Raw genomic sequence first — 13,858 nt, 5'->3', positions numbered from 1 at the left:
GACAATTAATAAATCGGAAAATATTACGGTACTGCTGTTCTCTCCTACGTCACGATTATCTGATTAATCCTGCCTTATTATACGTCACGCAAAAATGACGTTACCATAATTACTCTTCGTCCATCAGCAACTCGGCAAGAGAGAAGGAATGAGAGATAGAAGCTAGCTTCGACGAGAAAGATGGGTCATCGACCAGTGGCGCGTATCAAACGGCTATAAAAAAGCAGCTCATCGCGGTCCGTTCAAAAGCGCGCGCGAGCGCATCTCTAACGGACAAACGTCCTGGAAGTTGTCCCGATCTAAGGACAAACGTACTACTCCGCGTAAGGTCACCCAGGGCTCAGCTCGATGCAGCGCGTACATTTCCGCGTTCACGCCGACCGGCCGGCGCGGCGCGGCGCGGCTCGGTGCGGCGCGGCGCGGCGCGGCTAGTCACTGCGAGAACGTCGTCAGGTCGTAGGTCGAATATTCGATAGGCGAACGCCTGGTTAACGGTACACCACCTCGCTGGGTGCCTCCCCGAGGTTTTGACAATCCACGTCGTGGGTAATCTGCAACGCCTGACATACCGCGCGCTCCTGCCGAGGATCCGCAACGTTTCGCGGACGGCAACTGGGAAGAGACGGAACGAAGAAAGAAAGCGAGAAGGAGAGAAAAAGTGAAAGAGCGAGAGAGAGCGCGGGGAAGAGAGAGAGAGGGGGGAAGGAGAGGGGGAGAGAGAGAGAGAGAGAGAAAGAGAGAGAGAGAGAGAGAGAGAGAGAGAGAGAGAGAGAGAGAGAGAGAGAGAGAGAGAGAGAGAGAGAGAGAGAGAGAGAGAGAGAGAGAGAGAGAGAGAGAGAGAGAAGTATGATGGAGATAAGGTGGGCGGCATGCTGCGAAGAAGAGATGAAGAAAGGATGGGGAGGCTCCGAGGAGGCGCGAGCAATCGGCATATATCCGAGGACCGGTACGCGAAGAGGAGTATGCGCCGAGAATTCAAATAAATTGCTAATCGAGGGTATTTATCCTTTCGCGTCAATGACACACTGTGTATAAGTGTAGGTGTATGTGATAACCCCCCCCCCTCCCATCGTACGTCCGTCATTCTCCCGTGCACCGCAAAGCCGCGGTCGCGGATAGCATTTTCATTGATTTTATACGGGTGCACCTTTGACCACTGGCGAGCGTGGGGAACGTTACTTGCGAAAAGAGATTGTCATGTGAATCGATCGATCGTGACTTCTATTAGTCGCCCCTCTACACGAGAGATTCGATTAAAGTAATCTTCCTGCATTTTCTCGCACGTGAAAAATTTATCGACACGATTATCGCTTCTTATTGGAAATATTGGATATATCTACAAAATTAAAATTATATATAAAATGAATTACAAGTAAACTCTACATTTTTGCTGTTCTCGAACGCGGGAGACTCGCGCATGCTACTTGCTAAACGACGCATTCGCGTCACATAGATCCACGTGATTCACGTGCATTCGCGCGGTGAATAAGATGCAGCGGGACCTACCGGTCACGAAATAAATAAATTTATCTTTTCAAAGATACACGCGGAATCTCGACAATTTTACTTGAACGTATCTCTGTCCACGAGGGGACTGCGGCTTTTTCATGCGGCGACTTCGTATTTCCGCATAGTTTGTCTTTGAATTATCCATCTTCTCTCTAATGAAGAAGAATTAATACATCAGACAATGCAAATAATTTACTCTTAGGAGCGAGAGAGAGCTCTTTGAGCTTATAAACGACCTACTAAAGAAGGGATTGTTAATAACATATCGTAAAAGATCTACGAAAAAAAATTAAATAATACCAAAAATATATCAAATAAAATTAATTTTTCCAATAATTTAATTTCATTTATAAATGTCGTATAAATGACGCTCTTGAAACTTTTCTAACAAAAGACTAGTGATAAAAAGCAATTCATTGGATTCGTAAAAATTTGAAAAAAATCTCCGAAGACGCGAGATCTTCTTTCTCCGAGCGACACGGCAGCCTCCTCGCGCACGTGCCTGTGCGGTTATCGAGAAGGAGAGAGATCAGAGAAGGAAGAAGAAGCGGATAGGAGGTAAAAATGAAAAAGTCACTGATGCCATGCGAGCGACGTGACCTCTCGTCGGTGACCCCGGACGAACCGGCCAGCGCGACGACGAGGAAAGGGGAATGTCAGACCTCAGGCTACATTCACAGTTCGCCGAAAAAGGCATCGCGCACAACCGGCACGCCGATTCTGCCGATCGGTCAACAGATCGTACGTAGCTCGTCCGAGAACTTGTCTTTTCCTGATTGCCGACAGGCGGAAGAATCGCCGACTGATTCGACGCCGCGAATGAAATTTGTCATGGGATCCTCGTATTTGACGTTTCTTCTTCGCGATCTAATCGGCCTATTTGCAACACAATAGCACAATTCGATTATTTCGATTGATAGAGAAGAAAGCGATGAATTCTTTAATGGATTATTAAATTGGCGATATTAGTCGGTTAATAAAATAAACATACTTTTATGGTCTTGGTTCTCTGTCTCTCTCACTGAATTCACCGAACAGAAAAGTCAGATATCAATTGCGAAATGTATAATAATTGTAAAAAGATATCTTAAAGAAAAAAAGAAAAATTCGTACAAATTATTTGAATTCGATATAGGACATGATGAAATCTCGAATTTTCAAATGTTCAACTTGAAATGTTGAAATTTTATCCAATCGACGATTCGACATCGATTTATGACAATATTATTTCGAAAGCGCGATTCGTTCTCATGTTCTATCGGATGCAATAGGTTTCGTGGCACAAATCGATTTGTCGATTCGTGCCGTTCTCTCGTCGGAGGAAAACGGTCGAACCAGTCGGTTAATATCGACAATTGGCGACAGCCATTAATGGTCAGTGAAACTGAAAATGATGAGGGACTGTTAGTCATTTGGCCATTCCACGCGCGTCTGGCTAGTTTCTTGCAACGACTTTTCTAACTTCTTATTTACTTTCTTAACTCATAACACACTCGTGTACTTGCCCATTTGAACAAATTTCAGTCTTTAAGACTCGACAAGCACTCAGCACTTTCCATATAAGCGTAAAGGGTATGACGAAAACACCACAACACACCAAACATTTGTTAAACACACTGCTATTCGTGTAATTTTTGTCACAAACTTGCTCGTGTTATATAACAATAAAAATGCATAAAGTCAATTGCAAAATTGTTTAGATAAAAAAAATATTTTTTTTATTATATTATTTTCAAAATATTAAAAAGATAAGAAAATTACGAAATACAATACATATTTCCTCAAAAGTAATATGAAAATATAATATAAATATTCAGTTCAATTTCGAGAAAAAAAAATAGTTTTATTGGAGAATATTTGTTTGTTTGCTAAATGTGTCTTATTATCTTTTAAAATCTTTTAACTTTTATTTCGGCTCTCTAATGCCAAGAGATAAAGTCGAGAGAGAAACGAGAAGAGAAGGCAAGTCCGTCTCGTTATTTAGGCGATCAATTTGAACTTTAAAGCGATCGCGCGGCGATTAGCTGGGTCGCGGGAAAAAGTCGTTTCGATCGGCATCGTCTAATGATCGATACGTTAATCGGCGACCCGGGCGAGCCTTGAATTATCGGCGAACTTTCTGGATACCCGTGTCGGTTTCTGTAACCGGTATATCCTCCACTCACCGAGTTTAAACCAAGTGCCTGTCAGTGTTACCTGCCATTCAGACAAATTCCGACCATTAAGCGTCGAACGTTGTGTTGCAGTTATACGAACCCGCTCCTAAAGCCACGCTCCTAGCCGAAGAATATGATGTTCGACCGTGGATTGACCCTTACGGTACCTCCAACGTCAATGGTTTAATTACGATAGAGTCATTTCTTCATGGCTAATTTTTTTATAAACGATACATTCCACCCCTCTTAAAGGTCAAAGTTGTATTTAAAGGACGGCGGACCGTTCGGTACCCGTGTACATACATAGGCACCACATACATGCACCGAATTACCGATCATTCCGTCGTTAACAATCCCGCTAATTAGATGATTAGAATCTTAACTAACAGATGATGGATATGGATTAACAGTTTCTTAATGATTAACCGCTCCTTCTGTGACGTGAAACGCTTAAAATCACGATCACGATAGACTTTAACGAGACACCGACGTAAAATCTCGCAAGATAAAAATTAAATAAAACGAAAAAACTCAAGTGTAGATATCTACAAAACGTAGAAATTACATTTCGCATATAAATGGCGTTATTATACAAAATACTCAACTAGTTTAACAAATTTTGACTAAATGATGAACGCGATATTTTATATTAACGATCTAGCTAGACACGTATAACTTATTTCTTAAAAGTTGTATATTTTAATTCACCTTTGTCAAACTCGCTGTTTGAGATTGATCCACCGATTTCTGACTCCTGCACCGACATCGTCTGATTCAGTACCCTAACCATCGCTCTCTAATCAACTCGAGTCACTAACTCTACCAAAGGCTGTGTGTCTGCCGACCAGACAAATTCCGACCATTAAACGTTCGAATGTCGTCGTCGTCGTCGTCGTCGTCGTCGTCATCGTCATCTTCGTCGTGGCTGTGAACCCGCTCCGAGGCCCCCGTGTGCCACGACTTCGCCGAGGGAATATAATGGTGGATCGTGGATTGACCCTTGCGGTACTCCCACCATCACCAAGGCAAGGCACCGCCATCACCTACGCCACACGAAGCACCATGCTGACGACACCGACTCGCACGACCACCGACTCGCCTGGCGAAGTCGAGAGACGCGCGCAACGCCTATGTAGTTTACTTCGAGGCCTGAGCTATACATGCTGGGGTCATATTCTCATCGGCGATGCATGGCCGCCGGTACAGTCGACGGGAACAGTCGGCCAGCCGGCTGGCCCCGGGAGGAGCGCACGTCGTTAGGCAAAAAGATCTGGTACACGGGTCAGCCGCGCGATTTTCAACGCTTGCCGTCCACGCCCGCCTTCGCGAGGCGCGAGGAAAGTCCCGGAAACCCGATAAGTTTCCGATTGCAAGATGAAAAGATAAGACGCCTCGTACACACGCGCGCGAAGGAGTCTCCTTGAACTCCGATTTGTTTTGAAATATTCTCGAAAATTTCTATGTAAAAAATAAAAACTGACAGCTCTCTAAATAGACTTCAAAGACTTAGCGTTGATTATAGCCTTTGATTATAATTTCTCGAGGTAAGATAAATTTATGCAGCAATTTATGTAGATAAGAAAAAGCGTCCTACGTTATCCTACGTTATTCCATAAATAATAAGTTCCTACTTTGTATTTCTTTCTTCCTTGGATCAATGAATATGCTGCGATGGACCAAGCCCGCCTACGAAGATCGTGCGTTATCGGTAGATCACAACCGGTAGTAACCTTGCCGGGATTAAAAGAAGGCCATGGGCGAAGGTTACGATGATCGCACGGATGACGTTCACAAATTCATCAAAGCGCGGATAATCACCTCTTCTTTCATTTTTAAATATTATTACATTCCGAGATGTACGATACGATCTCTTGTCATTCATCATTAAATAATTGATGATATGTATAAGCGAAGAAAGAGATTTATTCCTACAAGAATCTTTTTATTTCAAACTTAGTCATTTAACCGATACAATAAAGTAAAAGTAAAGTAAAAAATTTTTAAAAATAATATATTACATGTGAATATATTGCGTTACTTTCTACGATATATTTCAGTCATAAATGACGAATAAGAATCTGATTGCGCACGTATATCTTCTCCAACAATGATTTTTTAAAAACCCTCCGCGCACTTTGCGCTTGAAGAGAAATAACGCCATTCGATCGGAAATTCTCCACTAATTCCGGAAGGAAATGAGCTACTTTCCATAATATTGTAACAACTTTAATCTATCTTCTTGGATAAATATAATCTTTTTTTATAAAAACACGTTTATACTTTCAAATAATATGTCACATCGCAATTAATAATGTTAATAATGTGAAATAAATAAAGATTAAACAGCACAGCTATGTTATGTTTTATTACAGTCCTTTTCTTCAGAAATAACGTTCCTTGTGCATTATAAAAAGATTATTTTTCACATTTTGAAGCAAACATTCTAGTAAAAGTTTTAATTATAATGTAATTTTTCCTTTAAGAAAAAAAACTTAATAGTTTTTTAAACTTGTATGAATAGTTAAAACAAAATAAAGATATGCAGAATATTAATATTTGTTGATAATTATTTTTAATGCAATGTGAACTTTTAGATATACCTTCTCTTTATAAACTTGTAACAATAAATAAAAATAATAATAAAGTTTTTAATATTTTTATAAATTTCTCTTAAAAATAGAAAAAAGATTTATATTAATATTTTGTTACGCTCACAAAAGATGAATAGCAAGAATCAATCGATTCGTGACAATCAATCATTTAATAAAAAATGAAGAGAAAAAAAATTAAAGTAATGTTTATTGAAACACAGATAATTTAATAAAATCTAAATTTGACTCACTGATAATGTCGCTACTCGTTTTTCGTGACTTGCTCCGAATTTCTTCAGCTTCTGAAAAGAATGAAAAAGAAAAGTTAAAACGATTATGTTTGTGTGTGAACAAACAACTTATTTAAAATGAAACAATCTTTCATATATGTTTTTTGCACTTTCTGTGAGTCTATATTTTTAAATATATTTAATTTAAAAATATATTTTCACTTTGCATTAATTATATAAAATGTAAGGCGAATTAAGTAAAAATTTTGGAAAGTTATAATTAAATATAGATATAGCCTATAATTATTATTATAAAAGCTATTTAAAATTTTTTCCGCTTGTTTTTCTAATTAATATTAAATTTACTCTACATCAAAGCCATGTACTTTAGTAGATTAATTCATGGTATTTCTTCATCTTGCGTGCCACATTTTCCAGTACATATCATTCTTAACTGCAGAGAATTTGCATGTAGAGCCGCGTGCTTTCTCGCGCCTTATCATCTCCGCATTACCAAGACACCTTTGACAAAGATTGATTGTAGATGCTCCCCCTCTAGCAGCTTTTCTTCCGGATTCAATTAGATTGAAGAACGTAAGTATGGAGCCATCAAATGATCTCGCGGACTCGCGTAGGCACACGAGAGTCGAATGACTCTCAGTTTGACGGCAGGCTGACCGACAATAACGCAACATGGTCATCGTCGGGTATCGTTAACGAGCCGTTTACCTGTTATGCCTTAATTTATCCAACGGCAGTCTGGTCGGTCACGACGATCAATCGTTGGAACTAAATTTCTGCTTCGTTTGCGCCCTAGGAGGATCGTTAAACCGTTGGGTTCGTTCACGCAAGGCGATGTAATAATTTCAAGCCACCATTCAAAACCACTTTTGATGTCTAACGATCGTCTCTCGCACGAACTCGTAACTTATCATGGACGGCATTCTAATGCGCCACGCGCGGCATACGTGTCAAAATTAAAAGATATAAATCGCGTGAAAGCTATCTGAATATTTTACAGGGGAAAAACTCCAAACTCAAAATCAGACTTAATATTTTAACACAAGTTGGAGTTAATCACTTGAATAAACGTCGATGCCGTTCCGAGACCTGAAACATAGAATGGGGGGGGGGGGGGGGAGAGGATAGAAACGCGATTTCTTCGCGTTGGACGAGACTGTGGAAAAGAGCGAGATCGTGAATGCGCCGGAATAGGAAAAACTGGGAACGCGATTCGCGTTTCGCACGATTCTCCTGGAAACTAGGCTGGCTCGTGGAATCTGGATCGAGAGTGTTCAGCAAGTCGACCGTGTTATCGTGCCGCATTATCCTGCCGTATCCCGCGTGGCGAACGTGGCCGGCGATACACCCACATAGTAGCACGCGTGCATACGTCGATATGGTTTCAGTTACCTAATCGCGTTGGTGTTGCGACCGTGTCGACGGTTCTTATGGTGCCTCCCTCGCCAGACGCGAGACGGGACCAACGATGCGTGAACGCAAACTTTACTCGTTCCATTACATTTTCTACTCGGATAATCCGGTATCGGGCCCGCCGGCGGACCCCTATAGTCGCGCGTAGCCCAGAGTTTCTCAATCTCTGCCTCGTGTGCTAACGCATTCCTGGCTCGGAACGGGAGGATTTTTTCAGCCGAGCCGATAGCGCCTAAGTAGAGGTGTATAAAATCGTTTTGTACTATCTACATGCCTTGGCAAGAAGCCACGGGCTGCGGTAATCGCGGAAAATACAGTGGTCGAAAACGTCTCATCCTCCGACTGAGGATCACTGATACGCGCGGCGCAAGATATACAAGATGGTTTTTCGATAAACTAATTTTATCAACAACCTTCGATCTCACCTATCTTTATTTATCGTATTTATGTATCCATCTATTCGAAAGAGTATAGTCTCGCACATATTTTTCCAAGACCCCAATCCGCCACGAAGTGCTTTTTTTCACCCATTGAAACGTCTCGAAAAATTCAAACGCGTTTCTTGGACATAAGTCCATCATTTAAACGTTACCGCATTCGTTGCTGGGAAGGAAAGGCGGTCAGCTCAGGGACACGATCTGTATACGTAACGTTCGTTGCTCGGACGCATGCGGTAGCCTGCAAGCGTATAAGAGCGCGGGCACGTAGTTTACGCTTAACCGTACAGAAACTCGACACGTGTGTGCGTGTTGCCTCACGTAAGCCTCACGTGGAGAGGAGAGCCCTCCGCGCGCGAGACCACGACGGCGAACGTGTTCGCATATTAGTATAAGAAGGCGGACACGCGGTCAGGTCGCAATTTGTCCGAGTCTTTAAATGCGCGTTTCACGCATTTCTATCCGCGCGCGCGCGCGCGCGCGAAGCATTTCGCGTCTTGGGGCCGGGTCTTAGAGCCGGTATCGTGTCTGGTATAAATAAAAAAGCGAGAGCACCCCTCTCTCTCTCTCTCTCTCTCTCTCTCTTTCTCTTGTCTTCTCTCTTTCGCTATCTGGCGTTCGTGTAAATACGATTTCTTTCTTTTTCGCTTATTACGCACGAAAGTACAATGTTCTGGAACACGAATAATATGCCAAGATCAGATTCTCGAACAAACGGAATTTTTTAACTTCGCTCCACGAGCCTGATATATCAATTTAAGTGTCATTATCTGCAATCTTACAATCATGTGAACAGTGTTACGCAAAAAATGAAATAAAATCTCAGAAACTCTGTATATACGTACAACTGATTCGATATAATAAAACTCTAAGCTTTATATGCTAAAGCTATAATTATTTCATAATGTTAATTCATTTTTGTATATATCACGTTCGCCATCTACGTATGCAAATATACATCTACATAATGTCTTATAAATTCTCTTTAAAGCTACCGACAGCTTATTAATGTAAGCATGATCAATTGTATTCTGACCTTCCGATACATCTACGAAGTCGGAATACGATTACCACATTACATTGTCGAGCATGAAGGTAAACGCTTCGCTTGGTCTTTGTCTTCGCATTCTCATCTTCTATACCGCGATCTTGCATACGTTTATCCGCAGCGTATTTCATCCCGCAGCGGGACTTATGGGTACTTATATAAATCAACAAGACTCACAATTAATATCGCGGGCTATGCCGTGACGAATAAAAAATTGAGCTGAGCTAGACGCCGGCGTGGCATTACTCCGCTCCGCATTGTGGAACGATTTATTGGAATATACATCTCACGAAGCGTGACACCTACGCTGTAAATTAACGCCGCCCGCAATTAGTATCGGCCCTTAAAAATGGGAGGCAGGGAAAAAAGACAAGATCCGACTCTCTCAACGAGGTGCTAATGCCCTCGCCGTCTCACGCGGCGATCTTATCTCGAGTTCCTCGCGAAAATCTTTATCGCGGGACAATTTATGCGTCTACCAATTACGCGCGAGGCGCGTTATGTATGCGGCAAATTAACGCTGATCACAATTAACCCTGGGCATTAAAAATAAGATGATGCGCCGAGCTAATCGCATAAATATTGAGTCGTCAGATTCTAGTCTATTTATAATTAGCGTGTTCTATAACGAGGAGCGGTTCAATGTTAAAGAGATAACTCGTATTACCGATTTGTATTCTCTTCTTTTTTTTTTTTCTCTTCGATCTCAACTCTCGGAAATTATTATTCGCGCGCCAACATTTACATTGACGAAAAAAGACCATTTCCATTTTTGGCGCGGAGTAGCATCACGCGCCAACTAAAGGCGCCCACCATCGAACATCCTGTTATAAATTAGGGATGCGAGGTGGAAAAAAGCTCGATCTTGGCCGGCATCGGAAAGCCGTGATCGCAATGAAGAAGCGAGGAAGTTTAAATTCCGCTGTATATTACGCATGCGTTTATAGGAACAGGAGAGTGGAGCAACATGACTTATAACCGAGTTACTCGCCACCGGTGATTTCCCATTATACGACCCGGTATCCGAGTCATCCTGCCCCCCTCGAGAGGATTAAAGGTATCTCGAATGAGGTTGGGGCACTATTTGCAACATTGAGGCTGGCGTCGTATCGCATCTGCGCCCGCGTACGATTCTCATTGCGTGGCAGCAATAAATATGCTGATTAAGCGGCAACGCGAGGTTAATTTGCAGTATATCAGTATCCAACAGCGCATTTTAATTGACCGTGAAGCATTATTGCGGGGGATAATCCACGGCGCGGCTTTTCAATAATGATCACGCCACTGACAATCGACAGGATAGAAAAGAGAGGCAGAGGAGGGGGAAAAGAACTAAAAGAGAGACAGAGACTTTCGAAATGGGAGATCTCGTGTATTAGCGCCGCAATTAATGTTCATCATCACCGAACGGTTTTTACGAAATGGTGGTAATTATGAGTTCTTATAACATCTTTTACTCCCCATTTTTTCTCGAACGCGCCTTCAAAATTCACGTAATATCATCAATCGTTTTATTTTTGCTATTATTATCTGCTATTATTATCGCGAGTCTTTTATAAAGCCAAAAAAAGAGACGACACGCAAGGCGTAATCAGAGAGTCGTTTAACTATTTATGTGAATTTCGTTGCAAGATCATTTTAATAAAAGTTGCAAGCAGGTACAAAAGCGACGTCGATTCTTTACTGCAACCTTGGAGCAATAAAAAGCGAAGCTTGAATCCAGCTGCGCGAGCGCGAGATTCCTCTTCACAATATGTCCGACCGGTCACGATCGTAGAAAATAATTCTATACTCGAAGAGTGGAGGAAGGAACGCCTAAATCTATCAACAAAAGATTCCCCCTCGGGACTAAACTGACATTATTCCGCGCTATAAATCTTCGTGTCATCAAATCGACGCCGCGTCGAGAGGAAACCTTATCAAGATCCATGGGCGATTCCGGGGGTTTCCACCGCGAAAGTTTCAGCGAAATATCATCCGCGGGCGATGCCGCGCCTCACGCTCGCGAAAGTAAAGGTGGTGTCTGGTCCGGTGGTATCCCATCGCGATTGCCCGTTTTTCGCTAAGCTCGAAAGCTCCGAGCAGCGTTTCCGTGTCAGTCCGCGAATCTAAAATCCACGAATAGAATCCGACCGGATCGGTCAGGTACGGGTAATCTCCCTCGTCGTTGCTCAACTTGTCTCGCAAGAGCATAACCTTTGGAGAGACGAACCGACCGACCGGGCGAAGGATAAAAAGAGAAAGGGAAAAAATCCAGCGCGAAGAGGGAAAGAGGGTACGAATGCGCGTTTGCTCTCGTCTACCTAGATGCGGTGCGGCGTGGCACAGGCACAAGCAGGCAGGCAGGCAGGCAGGCAGGCCAGGCCAAGCCAGGCAGGCAGGCAGGCAGGCAGGCAGGCAAGGCAGGCAAGCAGGCAAGGCAGGCAGGCAGGCAAGGCAGGCAGGCAGGCAAGGCAGGCAGGCAACGAACTCGCAATTATCGTCGCGGATATATTCCCGCGTTATCCTTGCCGAGCCGCGCAGTCGTAACTTCGCGCCTGCACTCGCCCGCCGCGCGAGCGCACGAATACGAGTTATGACGTTTTCTGCAGCGGCACTAAAGATTGCGCCGCGCGCTTTCGCCTCGCCCCTTTTCTCCCCGGCTATCCGCCCGCCCGTCCTCACGCACCCTTTAAAGAGGTCTTATCACCCGGCGAAATCGGGCGACTATCCGCGGACTATCGTCCCGAATGTTTACGAGTCGGCGAGACCCGCCGCGACGTGTCCGCCGATAGCGCGACTCGACACGCTGGTAATTGCCATGGCGGAATTGCCACCAGCATCACTGGGCAATCTTCCACCACTGACGCTTCTCTTAGGCCGCGTGCATCGTCGCGGGCGAGCGATAAGTGATGGGCCGCGAGCTGCGAGCGAGTGAGATGGGTGGGCGCCCTTATAACTAATGAACATTGCTTATAAGTAATTTAATCATCATTAGACATCTATAAGTTATCACGCGAGATATTGATAAATAATTTAACTAAACTTTGGACACGTGCGATTCAACGAGTCTATGCGTTGCATTGGCGACAAACGAGATCACGGATCGATTATTTCTCGAAGCACGGAGAGCATTGCTAACTTCAGGTATTTGAAAAAAGATTTAAATGGCAGGGAAGACAATCTTCACTAATTCAAGGCCTATATTTTATTTGGAATGTTAACGTGAACCCCAGTTCTGCTGGTCCATCAACGGCCGTTTTTCTGAAGGGCTCGCGTTTTCTCGGTAGCGATAAACGATCGTCGGAACGCGTCCAAAATAAAATCTCGCCAAAGCGATTTGTACGCGAAGTGGGTTACGGGGAGACCCATTTATCCTGCCAGCCCAATAAACGAAATTAACTTTCTGCCGGCGACTCGCCACGAAAAAGCAATCGCATTCGCCGATGGAATCCGCTGTCCAAAAGAACTTGTTATTTTAAATGCTCCTACACATAAATCCACACCTAACAAACTGCTATCAAACGTACTGAAAAACATCTCGCGAATGTATTTCAGATTGATAAACGACATCCACATAATACAAGTGAAATTTTTTGTAAACATCCCTACTTTTATACAAACACGTCGATTTTTTGTTTTCTTTGCTTTTTTCGAAAAGCAAATACAACAATATAAAAATGTTTGTATTCATATTTTTATGATAAACATTTTTCTGGAAATTATAAGAAAATCAATAGAGGCTATAAATAATGATTAAAAAAATTACTGTAACTCATATTGTTCAAATTTTTTGTCACAAGAATCATCATAAATTTATATTAATCAATAGAAAAATTATTTTAAACTTTACCTCAAATAGTTCGATAAACTTTAAAGGTGTTACGAAGAAAATAAAACTTCAAGTTCAAATCCACGTATTAATTTTTTCAAATATAATAACATCTCAGTGCTAAAAGAAATTAAACAGTTTCAGTGATTCACCGCGGGTCAAACTCGGGGAAAATACGGTTTTATATATAATGTATTATATATAATGAAATATATGATAAAACGCGAAGAAACGGTTCCTCAAGATATTCCCAATATTTCAAACGTTACGAAGTGTCCCACGTAACGACGCGTCGTGTACTCCATTCGTTTCAACAGATTCTCGCGTTATATCGAGCTCGCGCGATGAAATATCTACACTCGTGTACCGTTTTATCCGCTCGAGGTAAGTCGCTCGCGCGCGTTTAAATAGCGCTAATTTAACGCGCACGCGTGTGGCAATAACTCCAAAGGGAGTTAACAGCACGAAATTCCTCGAGCTAAATCTTCCGTCTTAGATGTTACCACTCCGGCGCGACGTCCTTTCGTCATCGCTGCCGCACGATTGCAGCGTTACAAAGGTAATTGCGCACGTCGAATAGAAGCATCACGAGGAAATACGGACCGGGGAGAGAGAGAGAAAGAGAAATCCGTTTATTATTTC

The 13,858-nt window shown here is 42.7% G+C and overlaps 1 protein-coding gene across 2 annotated transcripts in view; it reads right to left on the bottom strand.

The window, feature by feature from the left end:
• Nucleotides 1-13,858, bottom strand: part of sano (CABIT domain-containing protein serrano) — a 127,574-nt gene that overhangs the window by 80,396 nt on the left and 33,320 nt on the right. For both annotated transcript variants that reach the window (XM_089080890.1, XM_089080889.1), the window contains exon 2: nt 6,508-6,558. The gene's annotated coding sequence lies outside the window, so the exon portion shown is untranslated. The remainder of the gene's footprint in view (nt 1-6,507; nt 6,559-13,858) is intronic.

Source organism: Pogonomyrmex barbatus, unplaced genomic scaffold (assembly GCF_055798465.1).
Source record: "Pogonomyrmex barbatus isolate J1 unplaced genomic scaffold, ASM5579846v1 scaffold4, whole genome shotgun sequence".
NCBI classification, from domain to species: domain Eukaryota; kingdom Metazoa; phylum Arthropoda; class Insecta; order Hymenoptera; family Formicidae; genus Pogonomyrmex; species Pogonomyrmex barbatus.
The sequence above is the reverse complement of the archived record's forward strand: the minus strand, read 5'-3'. Positions and strand labels throughout refer to the sequence as shown.